The sequence below is a fragment of the Amphiprion ocellaris genome, chromosome 6, assembly GCF_022539595.1.
Source record: "Amphiprion ocellaris isolate individual 3 ecotype Okinawa chromosome 6, ASM2253959v1, whole genome shotgun sequence".
NCBI lineage: Eukaryota > Metazoa > Chordata > Actinopteri > Pomacentridae > Amphiprion > Amphiprion ocellaris.
The window spans coordinates 11,503,636-11,518,954 of NC_072771.1; positions in this window are offsets into that span (position 1 = coordinate 11,503,636).

Genomic DNA, 15,319 nt, shown 5'->3' on the forward strand with positions numbered 1-15,319 from the left:
CAACACTGCAACTTCGGCTGCAAGATCAACATTTGTGCACATGCTAAATGTATCTATCTATCTATCTATCTATCTATCTATCTATCTATCTATCTATCTATCTATCTATCTATCTATCATCCATCTATATCTATATCTATATCTATCTATCTATCTATCTATCTATCTATCTATCTATCTATCTATCTATCTATCTATATATATATATATACATATATATATATATATATGTATATATATATATATATATATATTAGTGGTGGGACACGATTTTAAAAATTAATTAATTAATTACAGGCTTTGTAATTAATTGCAGTTTTGTCAAATTGCAATATTTGACACAATTAAGTGAAGTTTTTCAATTCAAATAAAATTGTGGTTGACAGTTGAATCAATGAATAGACATATACGTGTTTATAATTTAAAATTTATTTTTAAAAAGGAAAATGGGACATATAGAAAAAGGAGATTTTAATGACTTAAAGCCTGAATTTAGTTGTTTTTTCCACTGTATGGCACATAAAATCAGCATAAGTATAAGCATAACTGTACGACAGTTCAAGGAGCTTCAGAAAGTTGAAAATCCAGAGATTCATTCTGTTTTCATCTTTTCTGGGTCTGATAAATGGTCTAATTTTGATGGTTCTTTTTATAGGAATATCAATTTTTATTTATGTATTTTTTTATAAACAAAAAGTTCATAATTAAGTTATTAAAAGAGATATTATTGTTGTTTAGGTTATTCCTCCTCCAAGGAGGCAGAGCTTCAACGGAGTAAAAACTTAAACCACAAAAATGTTTCATTTCTATTTATCTGCATTTTTCATCTGTCTGCTACATTCACAGATTACTGTAAATCTAAGTGCAATTATTTTATTCAACATTTTAAGACTTTCTGTAAACTCAAACACTTTCTATAAAAGTGGTCTATTATGGGATGGCTACACCGTTAGCCGTTAGCATGACTCGTAGCTAACGTTAGCTCTGGGGCTAACAGCAACATATTTTACATTGAGGTGATACTGTCGGCTTGAAGTGCTGCAGTGATCAGAAAACTCTTTGTTGTACAATTTGCACACAACCAGGCTTTTATCCAAGCTGCCATCAGGAAGATTTTTTTTTGTCTGCATTTATTCTCATTGTTTAACTCCGCAAAAGAGGTGTCAACATTATGAGATTGATGCATATTTTAGTCTTGCAGCCAAATATTTTGTGTGACCATCACCAGCCCTCCCTGAAAGCTAAGCAGATATTCTTTATTAGAATTCCCTATTATGAGCCAGGGAGGGCAGTGCTACACCTCAGTGATGTGTGGGGGAAACAAAGACTGGACAGGACGAACAGGACGAACAGGGATAGAAACTAACAGGCGGTGCTATTGCAATTAAAAATTGTGAGGTAGTGTGTTATTCCCAACTACTAACTGCCCATCAATAAAACAGAAAAAAACCCAAACCCCCCCCCAAAAAAAACAACACAAAAAAAAGAGATTCAATAAATAAATAATTAAACAAACGGTACTGAGCACCATAATTGTGGATGTTTTGACAGTATAGAATAGAATAGAATAGAACAGAATAGGCCGGAAGAGGATACTAGTGAAAGAGAGAATGAATTTAGGGTAGAGACTCTGGAGAGATTCTCAGCACATTCTGGCGGGTCCGATCATTCGCTGACAATTCGCTGACTCGGCAGGAGCTGGCGAAACCTGATCGAACATGCAAGTGTGAAGGACCCCGAAACCCAGAACAGGGGGGAACTATCGACAAATACATTATGAAACATACAAGCACAATGAACATGGGGTAGAGAGAGAGGAAAGAGAGAGAAAGAGAGAGAGAGAGAGAGAGCGAGAGAGAGAGAGCGATACATACATCCATATATATAACCCTTTGGTACTCACAGAGAACACAATGACCACTGACACAGTATAAAGCATGTGACCATTTTACCAGCTTCAGCAGTAAAGGGCTGCCCAGACAATGTGCTAAACCATTAATTACAATAACAATATGAAATGTTTTGATGCCAATATATGTGTATTTTTACTTGTGCTCAATTAACGTATTTGTCAGAAAAATATCTACATTGTAGTTTAGCTACTTTTACTTAAGTAAAGCGACATAAAGATGCATTATTTTATTTTATGTCATGTAGGCCTAAGTCGATACAGAAAATATCCTCACGTCTCCTCACATGTGGACTCTTACATGTCCACATGTCTATAACAAAGGTTTTGATGAATAATGCATCTACATCGTGTGATGTAATTAACATTATAACATATCCTGCTTGTAACATTATAAGCAGGATAACACATTGCAGCTGGAAAATCTCATGTTGAGGCATCTTCTGTAAGGTCCAAGGCTATTGCGTGGTTTCAGTTACAGGAATTTTTGGTCTCTTCTTCTGGGATCTGGTCTCTCACTTATATGCACAACATTGGTATCCATTCAGCCTTAAAGTGCTTGTAATGCAGATCAAATGCAGACCATCTCTGGAGATATTTGCTCTTTAAAAGTAACAGCTAAAAGATTACATCTGGAATCTAGTAGAGTAACACCTGTCACGTGTGAGAGCGGATTGGAACCTGTTCCACTCTTACTGATGTGATATGGATCTTAGCCTGCAGGAAAATTGGAAAAATCTGCAGCCTGGTTCATCTGTGACGATCAAGGTCATATCAACAGTGTGGAAGAGACCACGGCGTCCTTGGCAGGACTCCATCAACAACACAGTTGTCATACTTTTTTGTGTGTGCAATCAATAAAGTCCCATTTTTGCACAGAGGTCTGTTCATGCAAGGCAGCTGTCTTCCCATGCTGCATCCTCGCCACAAACCCTGAGGGCCAGCAGTTGGCAGTCAGACATGCAAGAAAGATACTGTACACAAAAACCAAACTTAGATGTGGGGGTTAAGCGGTATATAGATGATGGATAGAGTGAATCCACCAGGCTGTTAGAGGCAATCTTGATTGGTTAGGGTCTTATTTTTAAGTTATGTTAAATCATGTGGTGTATAGACGATGGATGGATGTTTTCAAGAAACTGTAATCTTTGATGCTGTGCTTGAGTCCACTGCAGGCAGTTCAGGCTCACTACAGCTGTGTGGTTTTGATAGGAGGAGGCTGCTCTCTGCTGGTAATGCTGTAAAGTGCAAACCAGAGGTCAGAAAGATTTCACGCTTGGAGGTAAGATAATTCATATTTGGGCTCTGACTGAGATTTGGTGGCAGTCTAAATTAAACTGCAATAAAAGTGTTAGATGAATGAACTTTTTAATAATAGATGCTACTGAAATCAGAGTGACTGAAAAAATGTCACTGTCACTTAGCTCAGTCTGTTTTTGCAAAGTAGAGTAGGCAAATATTGCCAAGTAAAGATGTGTCATGCTGATAGACCCCTACCCAAAAAGACTGAGTGTTGTAAAACAATCAAAAGGTGCTTCAACAAACTATTTGTTAGTGTGAATATTTTTGCAACCACATAATTTTATTTTCATATTTTTACTTGCTCCCCATTAAAAGATTTCAGTTTATTTTTCAGTTGAGTTGTACAGGTTATAGGTCATGTTAAAGGCGGAAAAAGTTCTGAAATGATTTATCTTGTTCTCATTTATTTACATCACAATAACCTGCCATTTTAACAGGGGTGTGTAGACTTTTTCTATCCACTGTATAGGAGATTTTCGTCTGAGTTTATTATATTTCCTGCAGCATCATCGAGCAGCAGGATTGGGTGTCTCAGCGCCGGCAACTTTTTAAAATATGTATAATCGTAAATTACCCTGTAACATACAGAGTCGCCATTGATAATGTGCAGTTAGATCGTTTGTTACACAACAGCTCTCCTCAGGTTGAGTCCTGAGCTCCATCACAGTTCTTGGAATGTTTTGTTTTGTTTGTTTTGTTGGTAAAGCAGTGGGTAGATTCTTATCACACATGGAAAGAATTTACTATGATTTGAAAATCATAAATAGACTGTAAAAAGACTAGACTGTTAGTTATTTGGACTTAGTTATAAGCTGTTTAGTAATACGCTGCATTAGTTTAATTAGTTAGGCTTGTGTTTCCTTGTGCATTATTATTATTATATCATATATATATATATATATATATATATATATATATATATATATATATATATATATATATATATATATATATATATATATATATATATATGATATAATAATAATTTTAAATATTTATTATTATATCATTATTATACATTATTATATCATTATTATACACTACCAGTCAAAAAGTTTGGACACTTCTAATCCAAGTCCTTTTATTATTTTGTATTATTTTCTACATTGTAGATCAACACTGAAGATTAACACTGAAGATTAACACTTTTTTAATTACAACATAATCCCATATGTATTGTTTCATAGTTTTGATGTCCAGTATTAATCTACAATGTATAAAATAATTAGATAAAAACCAATGAATGAGAAGGTGTGTCCAAATTTTTGACTAGTAGTGTATATTATATATATTATCCATTACTTATGTACTGTTCAATCATATGGTAAATAGAGCACATGCAACGTGGGTTTGTTTGAATGTGTCTGAATGAAACCATGAGAAACATTAATGTGAACTGACCTGTCTGAATGTCAGAATCATTTTTAACAGACTGATGAAGCAGCAAAGTTACTTATCCCATGTCTTTAAAAGAAAGCTTCTGTTTTTCTGCTGCTTCTCATCAAGCCTGCACTGAAAAAAATAACTAATAACATTTACTTAGAAAAATCCTCGTAAGTTTTTGCACGAACAGATTCTTATTAAATTTTACTACTCTAACTCAAGTAAAACTCTCTTCCCTTTATGAAGGAAAATCTAAAAGTGATTTGTAAGTAAATCTTATCCAACATAATGGATTTTTATATATTTGGTTATATGAAATAATGAAGTAGGGTTTATGTGATTTTTTTTAGTATTTCTATGTGTGTGTCATAGAAATACTGAGTAAATTTTATGTGTGCTGATCACTTACAATAACGAATTAATTTAAAAAATGTTATTTATATTTTATTTGTTGTATCACTATATTTATTCTTATTACAAAATAATTTTTAAGCACTACATTTGAGTAATAACTACTAGTTTTGCTAAAGTCTATACAGAAAATATGAAAAATCAATAATATACAAATGACAATATTTAACAACTTTGTTTTATTGACAGCCTTTTTTGTCCAAGTTTTACACTTGAAAAAAAACAAACAAATCAGCAATTCTTGTTGTCATACTATTATAAACTTAAAGTCCTTTCTGAAGGCACAGCTGTGAGAAATGGCTGCATAGGTTTTGCAACTGTATTAACATTCATGAACAATTAACGACTTTGAAGCATGTGCAAGACTTACACAATAACAATACAACTTTATAGCATAAACTGCTATAATGGCAATGGCATACCAAGCTGAACAAAGCTGAATAATATGTCATCTTTTAAGTTTTGGACAGCAACTTCATTTTCAGAGTTTGTACTTTGGGGGATAGCTTTATTGCATCTAAATCTAAGAAAAGCTTCTGGAACACTTCAAAAGTGTAACGCAGTGTTGGAGGATAAGCAAGATTGAGGGAATATATCAGACCCATTAGCAGTGTACATGCCTTTGCAGTATTTCCACATCTAGTATAATCTAAATAATCTGTGCAGCAGCTGAATCTGTCCTCGTTTTAGGTCACAGACGCCTAGATTAGAAGTTTGAGGACAGTTTCACGATGCGTGGAATCCCCGCACGCTGCATCCAATTTGCATAAAGTAGAAGTCCAGTCTACTTTATGCAAATGAGCTGCAGCCCTCTCCAGGTAAACACACTCTGGTGTGCTGGAAACGCACCGCAACCGGACCAGCATGCCACATGCGGCGCATTTCCAGCTGCAGTCTGGTGTGTTTACCTGGAGAGGGCTGCAGCTCATTTGCATTAAGTAGACTGGACTCCAGCGTGTAGAGGGTAACAAAAATCGGATAAATCGTGAATCGGGATTTTTTGTGAAATAATCGGAGATTTTTTTTTAGGCCATATCGCCCAGCCCTAATTGATGCTTGACTGACTGAAAGTATCAGAAGTATTTTAGTGATGTCAGTCCCACGACTTTTCTGCTCTCCCCTTTCCTGAAAGACATGTTTTAGACCATTTCAAAATTGCTGAAATTACATTATTGTGATTGTCCGAAGTAACTGATAAACAATAATTAATATGAGTCGACATAAAGGTTTTGGAATTTATTCGTGCTGTTGAACAGAGACAGGATTCACTGCTTCAAAAAGCCACATTTAGAGTTTACAAAAAACATAAGACAGACGTAGCATTAATGTGTTATTTTTATTAAGCAATAGTCATATGCATCAGTTGCAATTACGGAAGAATTTTTTTTTGTTTAGAATAGTTACGAGAAAGTGAGACAGTCGTATTGAAAGGCATAAAAAACGAGCGTTGTGTTAATGCAGAAATTCAAACAAACCGGGGCACGAAGGGCCTAACGGGAGCACGCGGTCTTCTGTTCACCGCCCAGAGATAAGTTTTAGAAAAGAGAGCAAGCTCGTTACAGACCAAAATAAAGTCATTCTCGTGCAGTCTCAACACACCCGCCATCGTTGTTATGGTTAAGGACACGTGACACGGCAAAGCATGATGGGAACTGTAGTATTTACCGCAACAGTTGCGACACTTGCTAAAAGCGTATGGATTTGGACTTCGCGTTATAGAACACCAGCTATTCGTGAAAGCAGACAAGTGCAAGTTCCACATCCAGACAGTGATGTCCAAGAGGGATGTGAAAATGAACAGTGAGAAGCTGAGAGCAGTTGGGTGCAGAGGTTTTTGGGCTTTGCCAATTTCTATCACAAGTTTAAAGATAGTTTTAGCTGCATTTCTGCCCCACTGCCCTCAAAAGGGACTGCAGAAATTAGGCTTTCATATGTTCTCAGACTGTATGAACACCTAGAGACGTGTAAGATCAAGGTCACCAGTTCATCTCCCGGTTCTGGAAGGCATCTCCTGCACTGTTTGGTTCATCGGTGAATCTCTCTAGATATCACCCCTAATCCAAGGGACAGCCAGAGAGGTTCAGTCAGGAGTTGCTGCTGTCCGGCCTTCCATGACACTTACTCCTGGAGCAAACAGCTCATCCAACACTCTGCCCTGCCCCTCCGCCTGCTTCTCTACATTGCCAACCACCTCTGTCTCTGACCTGGATAAAGCGATGGAGGCTCCTTCTGCCGTAACCATGGTTAGGCATTGTAAGCACACCTGGACATGTGCCTGACAGATCCTCAAGAATGTTGCATCTCTACAAGTGGGCAGCAGACCACCATCAGACAGTTACCTCCCAGTCCAAGATGGGCAACAAGGTGTGGTGAGCTACCCAGAGCCTTCCTCTGGGCACTCATTCCCATAAGTTGATACCTTGTTTTGTTGGACCTCTTTCTGTGTGAAAGATTATTAATCCCTCTGCTGTGAGGTCAAAACTCCCCAGATCAATGAGGATCAATCCCACATCACATGTCAAAAGTATCAAGCTTGTTAAAGACAGTTCCCTGGTGCTGGCCCCTCAGTGTATATGAAGGGTTTGGAACAGAGTGGTCTAACCCACTTTCTGTAGTTGTTGAGAAAAATGGGTTCAAAGTTTTGTGTTTTCAAGAATGGTCTAACATTCAAAGTACCATTGTGATGCTATATTTGGGCTGTGGGTTAACTCAGGGTAAAGTCAGTTTGGATTTTTTGTGGGTTAGGCCACTCTGCTTCTAACCCTATATGCTCACCCTTTCCCTATAGTCAGCATCCCAGCCTTTTCCAACATGCAACACTTGGAGAGTTTCCAAGTGTTGCATGTGTTTTGTGATCCCGCCTGGTTTGACTACTGAGCTTGTGCTTGTCTGCCTCCAAGACTGTTTGACTACTAGACCTGTTTTTTGTGATTTGGATATCTCTGCCTGATTATTATGCTTTTGTACAAAAAACTCATTGGACTTTCTGTGTATCTTTGGAGTCATGCATTTGATTGTACTGTTTACTTGTCCAAATATGTCAAAAAGCCATCGATTTCCATGGAATGTAGTTATTTTTACATATGACTATACAACCACACATTGTGTCGTAGGACATGATCCTATTGGGTAACTCACCAGCAAATGTCGGTCGATAACAAAAGAAGGACATGTAGTTCTTAGGTATATTTCTTGATGGTTTCACAATTTGCTTCCTCTGCTCAAAAAGTTGCATCACAGTACTCAAAGTTGCATTTCTTCCATTTCTCATTTAAATAGAAAGATGTTTGAGTTGATATTAGGAAATGTGTTGTTCTCCAGAATTTCACCGGTCAGGAGAGTTCAGACTCAGAGATCTATGAGATACATTGGAGGGAAAAATACTGCTCTTATGATGAGGAAGTCATGTTACAAATACATTTTGATTCATAAAATGACAGAAGAGGAAATAGATGCTGACTCTGGCAATGGTTAAAAGGGTTGAATCATGACCAGTACATGTCTCGCAATGTAAAATATCAAAGCTGGAAAAGGGAGTGTAACACCTGCTTTCAAATTGCAAAGCATGCCTTTTTAAAGCTTTGAATAGTGCTTAAATTGTATCTTGTGTGAACAGAACCTACCATTGTTACACAGTAACTGCCAATATTATGATATACAATTAGTACATTTGTTAAACTAGATCTTAATCTAATACACTTTCTAAAATTTGATGGCAAAATTTAGGAGCACATAACATTACTATCAGCTCCATTAGATATACAACTGTACCATTATACTCTTGAACACCACTACACCTAATCTAACTCACAATCATACTCTCTCAAACATACTCTCTCAAACAGACAAAATCCTAATTTCTTTCACACACAACGGTTTCTCCATCCATCCATCCATTATCTATACACCGTTTAATCCTCAAGGTCATGGGGGGCTGGAGTCTACCCCAGCTGACTGAGGGTGAAGGCAGGGGACACCTGGACAGGTCACTAGTCTATAACAGGGTTACACAGGCAAACAATCACACTCACATTTCACATCTATGGAAACTTTAGAATCACCAGTTAACCTCAGCATGTTTTTGGACTGTGGGAGGAAGCAGGAGAACCTGGAGAAAACCCATGCATGCACAGGGAGAACATGCAAATTCCATGCAAAAAAATCCCAGGCCGAGACACGAACCACGGATCTTCTAAAAATGCAGCATGTGATATTTTATTATTTTTTATCTGCTTTTGAACAGATAAAGATTGGGATCATAGACTAGAAATCACAAATCATTAGTGAATTATTGCAGGTTAATAAAGGTTGTCGATGCTGCTTGTGGTCATACAGTCATACATCCAGCGCATCATGTGACAGGTCATCTGTCCTACACTGCTGTTTGAAATGGTTTCTTAGATGACAGGTGGTGGGGTTGTGGACATTCAAGTGCCTGGCTACAGTCCTAACAGACAAGTCAGCATCATACAAACAGCTCATTCTTGTCTTTCTTTTATCATCTGTGTCATTGTGTCATTTGAATAAAGCTGCATTTTAAGGTGACCTTTTTCTAGTCACTGGACAAAAGAGAGTCTGCGTGCTGGTCACAGTATCTGATCATTGTCCTTTAAAGTCACACCTGATTAGAGTGTACCGGTAGTTAAATTCAGTGGTCGAGAATTTGTCACAGGTTGTGTGACTCAAAAATTTTTGTGAACAATTGGCTAAATTGAAACCTTTCCTCAGCGGAAGGAGACAATATGCATGCTGTTTTCAAATTTTTGTGCATATTTGGATAAAAACTCAGAAATCCCTGTAACAATCAGAGCTTCTCTTCCTGAACATACAACACACTGCAACACCATGCGATTATGCATTAGCATTTGCATTAGATGGACTGACCCATGACTTTCCTGTCTTGAAGCAGAGCTCATAATGTAGTCTGAGGGTGGAGTTAAACGACAGGTCAGGAAATATTCATCCTATGCATATCTGACTGTCACAAAGTTAGGGTTATTGGAATTATTCTGTACTGTGGTACAGAGTGTTGACCCTCCGTCAAAAATACACAGTGGCCAACACATGGAGAACACAGGGATTGTTCTTTATATATAGTAGAAAAGGAAGTGAAACACATGCAGTATCATCACTAGGCCCAGTGTTTAAAACTACAAGATAAAACCACTGTGATAAGAGCTAACTAGAGTTGGATCATTCTACTCTAGCAACCTCTTCATCTTCATGAAAACTGAGGGCAGATTGGATTGCACAAATGATGTAGTGTTATTTTCCATTGTCTGGATGTACTTACTTTTTCATATGATTTCACTTGTCAACAATTCAAAAGGCAACAGCAGAATTATGAAATCATTTGAACAGTCATATAGTAATGGAGCTCAAATTTGTCCACTGATGACATATTTGTAGGAATTAGGATCTTTGGAAACAATGACAACAAACCTCTTTTGTTAAGAGTCTAAAAAAGAAACTAGTATTTATCAGTCAACCAATAAAAGCAGATGATACATTGATGTACTGGTATTGACATATATATTGTCCTATATGGACAAAACAACAACTTTGTATTTTACAGAATATAATGGAGAACTTTTTGGGTAATTAAGATATGGTGTCACCACAACATGTACAATGTTAACAACTCTCCCAGCACTGTCTGCAGCACATGTAGCAGAGCAACACCACAGCTAAACACACAGCGTTGTTGTGGAGTCAAGCGGTCTCTTAAAGGTAAGCTGCTTACTATTGCTGCTATACTACATTTTCTGTTTTCATTAGAGAAACACAAACAAAGAATATGGGCAAATATTAAGAACTTTTTACTGCCCCAAAAATCTAGTAACCTGTCAATGTTTTAATCCTGTGATAGACTGGTGACCTGTCCATAAAGTACCCCTCCCCCATGACCCTCAACATATGCTATGCTATACTCCATTGTATAGCTAATACATGAATGGATGGATGAGTGGATAAACTGGTTGCAAAATACCACTGCATTCATTCAGAGAAGCAGCATCTCGGGGTGCCATGTATTTCTCATTTACGCAACTTTCTTATAGCCTCTACACCAAATGAGTATGCGAATCTGTTCTGGTGTAGTCGGCAACATTGTAATACATCACTCTAATTGCAGTTATTATGACCCTGTTTAATTGCATTTACTGTAATCACTAAAGCATGTCATACTACTCAGTCATTAATGCATGGCTCACAAGGCCAACTGCAATAGTCTGGTTTCATTTCTCACCATTCACAAAAAAGATCTGAGAAGAAACTGGTTACGATGGCGCAAATCAGAGAGTCAGAAGCAAGTCAACAGAGACACGACAGACTTGGCATACAAGTAAAACACTTTTTTATTACAAAGTTTACAAAAATTACTACAGAATGTGACACTAGAGGGTCACCAAGTAGGAAGTACAAACTCAGGAAGATCTTAGGTTAACTGTAATCAGGCTTAATACACTAAACAGAACTGACCCAAAATTTGGTAACACCAAGGCAGGAAAGCTAAGCCTGTGTACACAGGATACAGAGTAACATTATTGCCGAGAGTTCGCCGCACGGCAACAAAAGCAAGAAGCTCTAGGAGCAGCACAAACTCGGGAACTAACCAGGAACTCTAAGAACTGGAATACACTAACTGAACTGACCCATTGAAAGAGCTGGGGACTTAACTGTCCAAGGCGGGGAAGGTAGGGCAGGAGAGGTATCGTGTGGCCATGTAGTGGTTGGTGTCCAGACAGGTGTTGCAGTGATCTGTGTGACATGAGTGGAAGGGCTGGCGTCTTCGCTGGTGCTGTGATAGAGGACGAATATCGATGGTGGTTCAGAGGAATCTGGACTGGCAGGGTGACTGAAAGGGAATCCAGGCAGGAAGGGTGAGCAGGCAGGAATCCACCTCGAACAGAAGGAACTATGAGCACAAGTACAACAAAAGGGAGCTAGACTGAACCAGGGCCAATACCGACTGGAGTAGTTCACGAACCGGCGACAAGTAGTGGCAGAGTCTGACTTTTATGGAGGGAGGATGATGCGTGGAGGATGATGCGTGGTGATCACTCCCGCCACTTCCACTGATTGTGATTGGCAACATCTGTCTGCATGCCACAAGCCACCTAGGAGAGGGAGAGATGGGGGAAGGGAAGGAGAGAATCTCTGCTGAGGTGGAGGGTGTGACAAAACAGATAACTGACAGATAGGCAGCACAGACATCATTGCTGCCTGATGAAGTCTGGCTCAATGTGGAAACACTATGAACAGTAGTAGTCTGGTTACCTGTGGTCATGGTGTCACTGGATCACACAGTCACTGTCTGACTGGCAGCGGTAGTTGTGCAGTCAGTGGATGCCAATGTAGCATCAACCTCCATATAACTGTGCTGTCAAACTAAAAGGAAGTCCAAAGTAAGGCAACAGTTAAAATAAAACACACACCTATGGCAAACGTGTGGGCTTGTCCCAGGGCCAACCAAGAGAGGGGTGTGTTCCAAATTAAGTACCAAGTGTTGCATCACATTATTTTTAACATACATACAGAAACCTGATGACCTGTTTTTGATGTGAATACTTGTGAATCATAAAGTCATTCAGTTTCTGGCCCTGACTCAACTCTGGTGAAATCAGCTTGAAATCCTTGTCTTGCTACATCAGGCTTCCGAAAAAGAAAAAAAATTCCCATCAGTCATAAACATGTCTGCTCAACCAAGTTAGATAGATGAATGAATGATGAATGAAGTATGACACAGATTTGAACCTGCTAAGTTGTGTTGCTGTGAAATATTCTTTCAGGCTGCTGCAGTTCATTCATAATCATATATTAGACAGTGTTGTGCTGACAGACTTGCTGCAGCGGTGAGATCAAACAGCCATTGATGATAAGTTGCTCCTGCTTTAGTGGCACAGGCTGATTCCTACAGTGATGTGAAGTTTCTCTGTGGTGGTCGCTCATTGGCATTGATTGTATATAACAGAAAAATTAATGCCGAAGTGGTTTAAACTTTCCATTCTTTCTAACAGCCAGTAGGAAGCAACTCCTCTGGTTGGAAACAGAAGTCTGACTTTGTAGAACTCTTTGAGACAACAACATTATTTCTCATTTGATCTGTTCGCTCAGTAAATACTTTTCTAATGTGTTTATAGTCTTACTTCTTAGCGTCAGGTGTCCTTCAATACTGTATGATGTTCATTTAGTAAAATATGGTCCCATTTAGAGTAAAATAGACAAAACAGAGTATATTTAGGTTAGAGCTGTATTGTGATGGATTGGTTGCCATCCTATGGGTGTGCATAATTTCCTTGAGTTCGCTGTCAGTTCCATGTCTTGCTCATTACATCTGGATTCAAAACAATAAGATGGCGATGGCCAAATTTCATTCTTGAGGCTTTAAAATGCTAGTCCACAAACAAGTGGCTAATATCACAGTTGCTATGTTCATTTTTATATACAGTCTATGATCACTGGCATTCCAGCAAAATAACTTTTCAAGAGCAGGTGCCAGTTGACACTGGTAGGCCACGAGCTGCGATTACATTGTCACATCAATATTACTAGAAAAGCACTCAGAGAGCGCAGTACTCCGCCAAGGCTGCTCAGTTGATGTATTTCTAATGGATGAAATCTTTAATAAAAAAATGACCTTGTGCTGAGCACAGGCATGAGTTATGCATGTGCATGTTGTGTATGGATACCGAATTGTGTGCAAATTACTCTTATCAAGGTCTGTTGACCAGTTCATCACTTTTGGCAAGCCTTTGTTTTGCTAGTGTTGAAATAACCATTCCCTCCAGGCTTTTATTTTACGTTTTGTTGCAGTGACAATGACATGAAATTGCTCTTGCTATATTCAGATGTGAGCTGCACAATGGATTGGTGGTTAGCACTGTCACCTTGCAGCTACATTTCACTCAGTTCTGCATGTGTACACCAACACCAAAAGGTCTTAATCTTTGGAGCAGATGTTCTGAGTTCTGTTTCAGTCAAACTCTCTCACACAAACAGCTATTCTCATTCATTTGTCAGATAATCAAACCAACTAGGAAGTTTCATTTTTTATTGTCAGTGTGCTTGCGTAGTTTGGTTCTTGGACTAAAAATAATGAGAACACATCAGAAAGTTTGTGGCACCAGAGGAGTGGAGGAATGTCACCAGACAGAAACTGTCAAAATAATATCATGTCTCTTTTAAGCACAGCAGACCCTTGCTCTTGTAAATAATAAATGTACAGCTCCTCTTATTTGCTCGATAAATAATCTGAGTTTTAAAGTGTCACGGACTGTCTAAGCAACAGGTTTTCCTAATTATTTAAGTGGGTACCTGTTCTGTGGTTGTGATGGACATTTGAATACTGTAGCAGTAGCGGAAAATGCGTCACACGAGTATCCACATGACTGCTGGTAAATACCGTAAGTGTGGCTAAAGGGACAGACCCGTTGACAGTATGTTATCATGCTAGTGTTATTACAGCCTCTTTGGGATGTGGATTTTGTCCTCCATTGCTGCACTGCAATTTTTTCAGAAAAGGGGCTCTGAGAAATTATTACAGAACTGAGTAGTTCCTTAAATGTACAAGGCTGTCCTCTTATCAAAAACATCTCATAGCATATTTTAGCTATCAGCTTATCACGACCAATAGCTACATTTCATCAATGCAAGGTCTGCACACGGATGAGGTTAGATTAAATTTAGTCATAATATTCCATAACTAACATGCTATTAATTATTAATGATGAAGGTCCTCTATTTTAATATTTCCCTCAATTTCTTGATTCTGATATTAGGGGTGAGTGCAGAGTGGTCACCACAGTCACAGTCAACATAGCAGCTTTTCAGTTAAGGTCCTTCATGAATGGAGCTTTGTGAAATGAATGAGTATCATAAATTTAAAATCAGGATTTACATGAACCAGGCAGGTTTCTATAGGCGACGGACAAATCCAGCTATCTTGTCTTTATTCCATACTACAGACTCTCTGTGAGTGTTCAGTAATTACATCTTTTTCCTCAGAATTTCTGTTGAGATTCTGTGGATGGAAATCCTTTCTTTGTCTATTGACCCACCCGTGTGGGATACAACTGCTAACAGTGCAGTTCTTACACTGATCATTCAAGATGTAACATGTAATTGTTGCGTGTCCTTGGCTTTTACACAGGAAAACCTCTAGACACTTTGTGCTAAAAAATAAAGAATCCTGGTTTGGCTTTTAAGTTGACTGTTGTGTTTTATGAAAGATTAGAAAGCAAAATTGCCTCTTTGTCTCTTTTATTGTATTGCTCAGTGTTGCTTTAACTTAAATGCTCCACCTACTGAGAAACA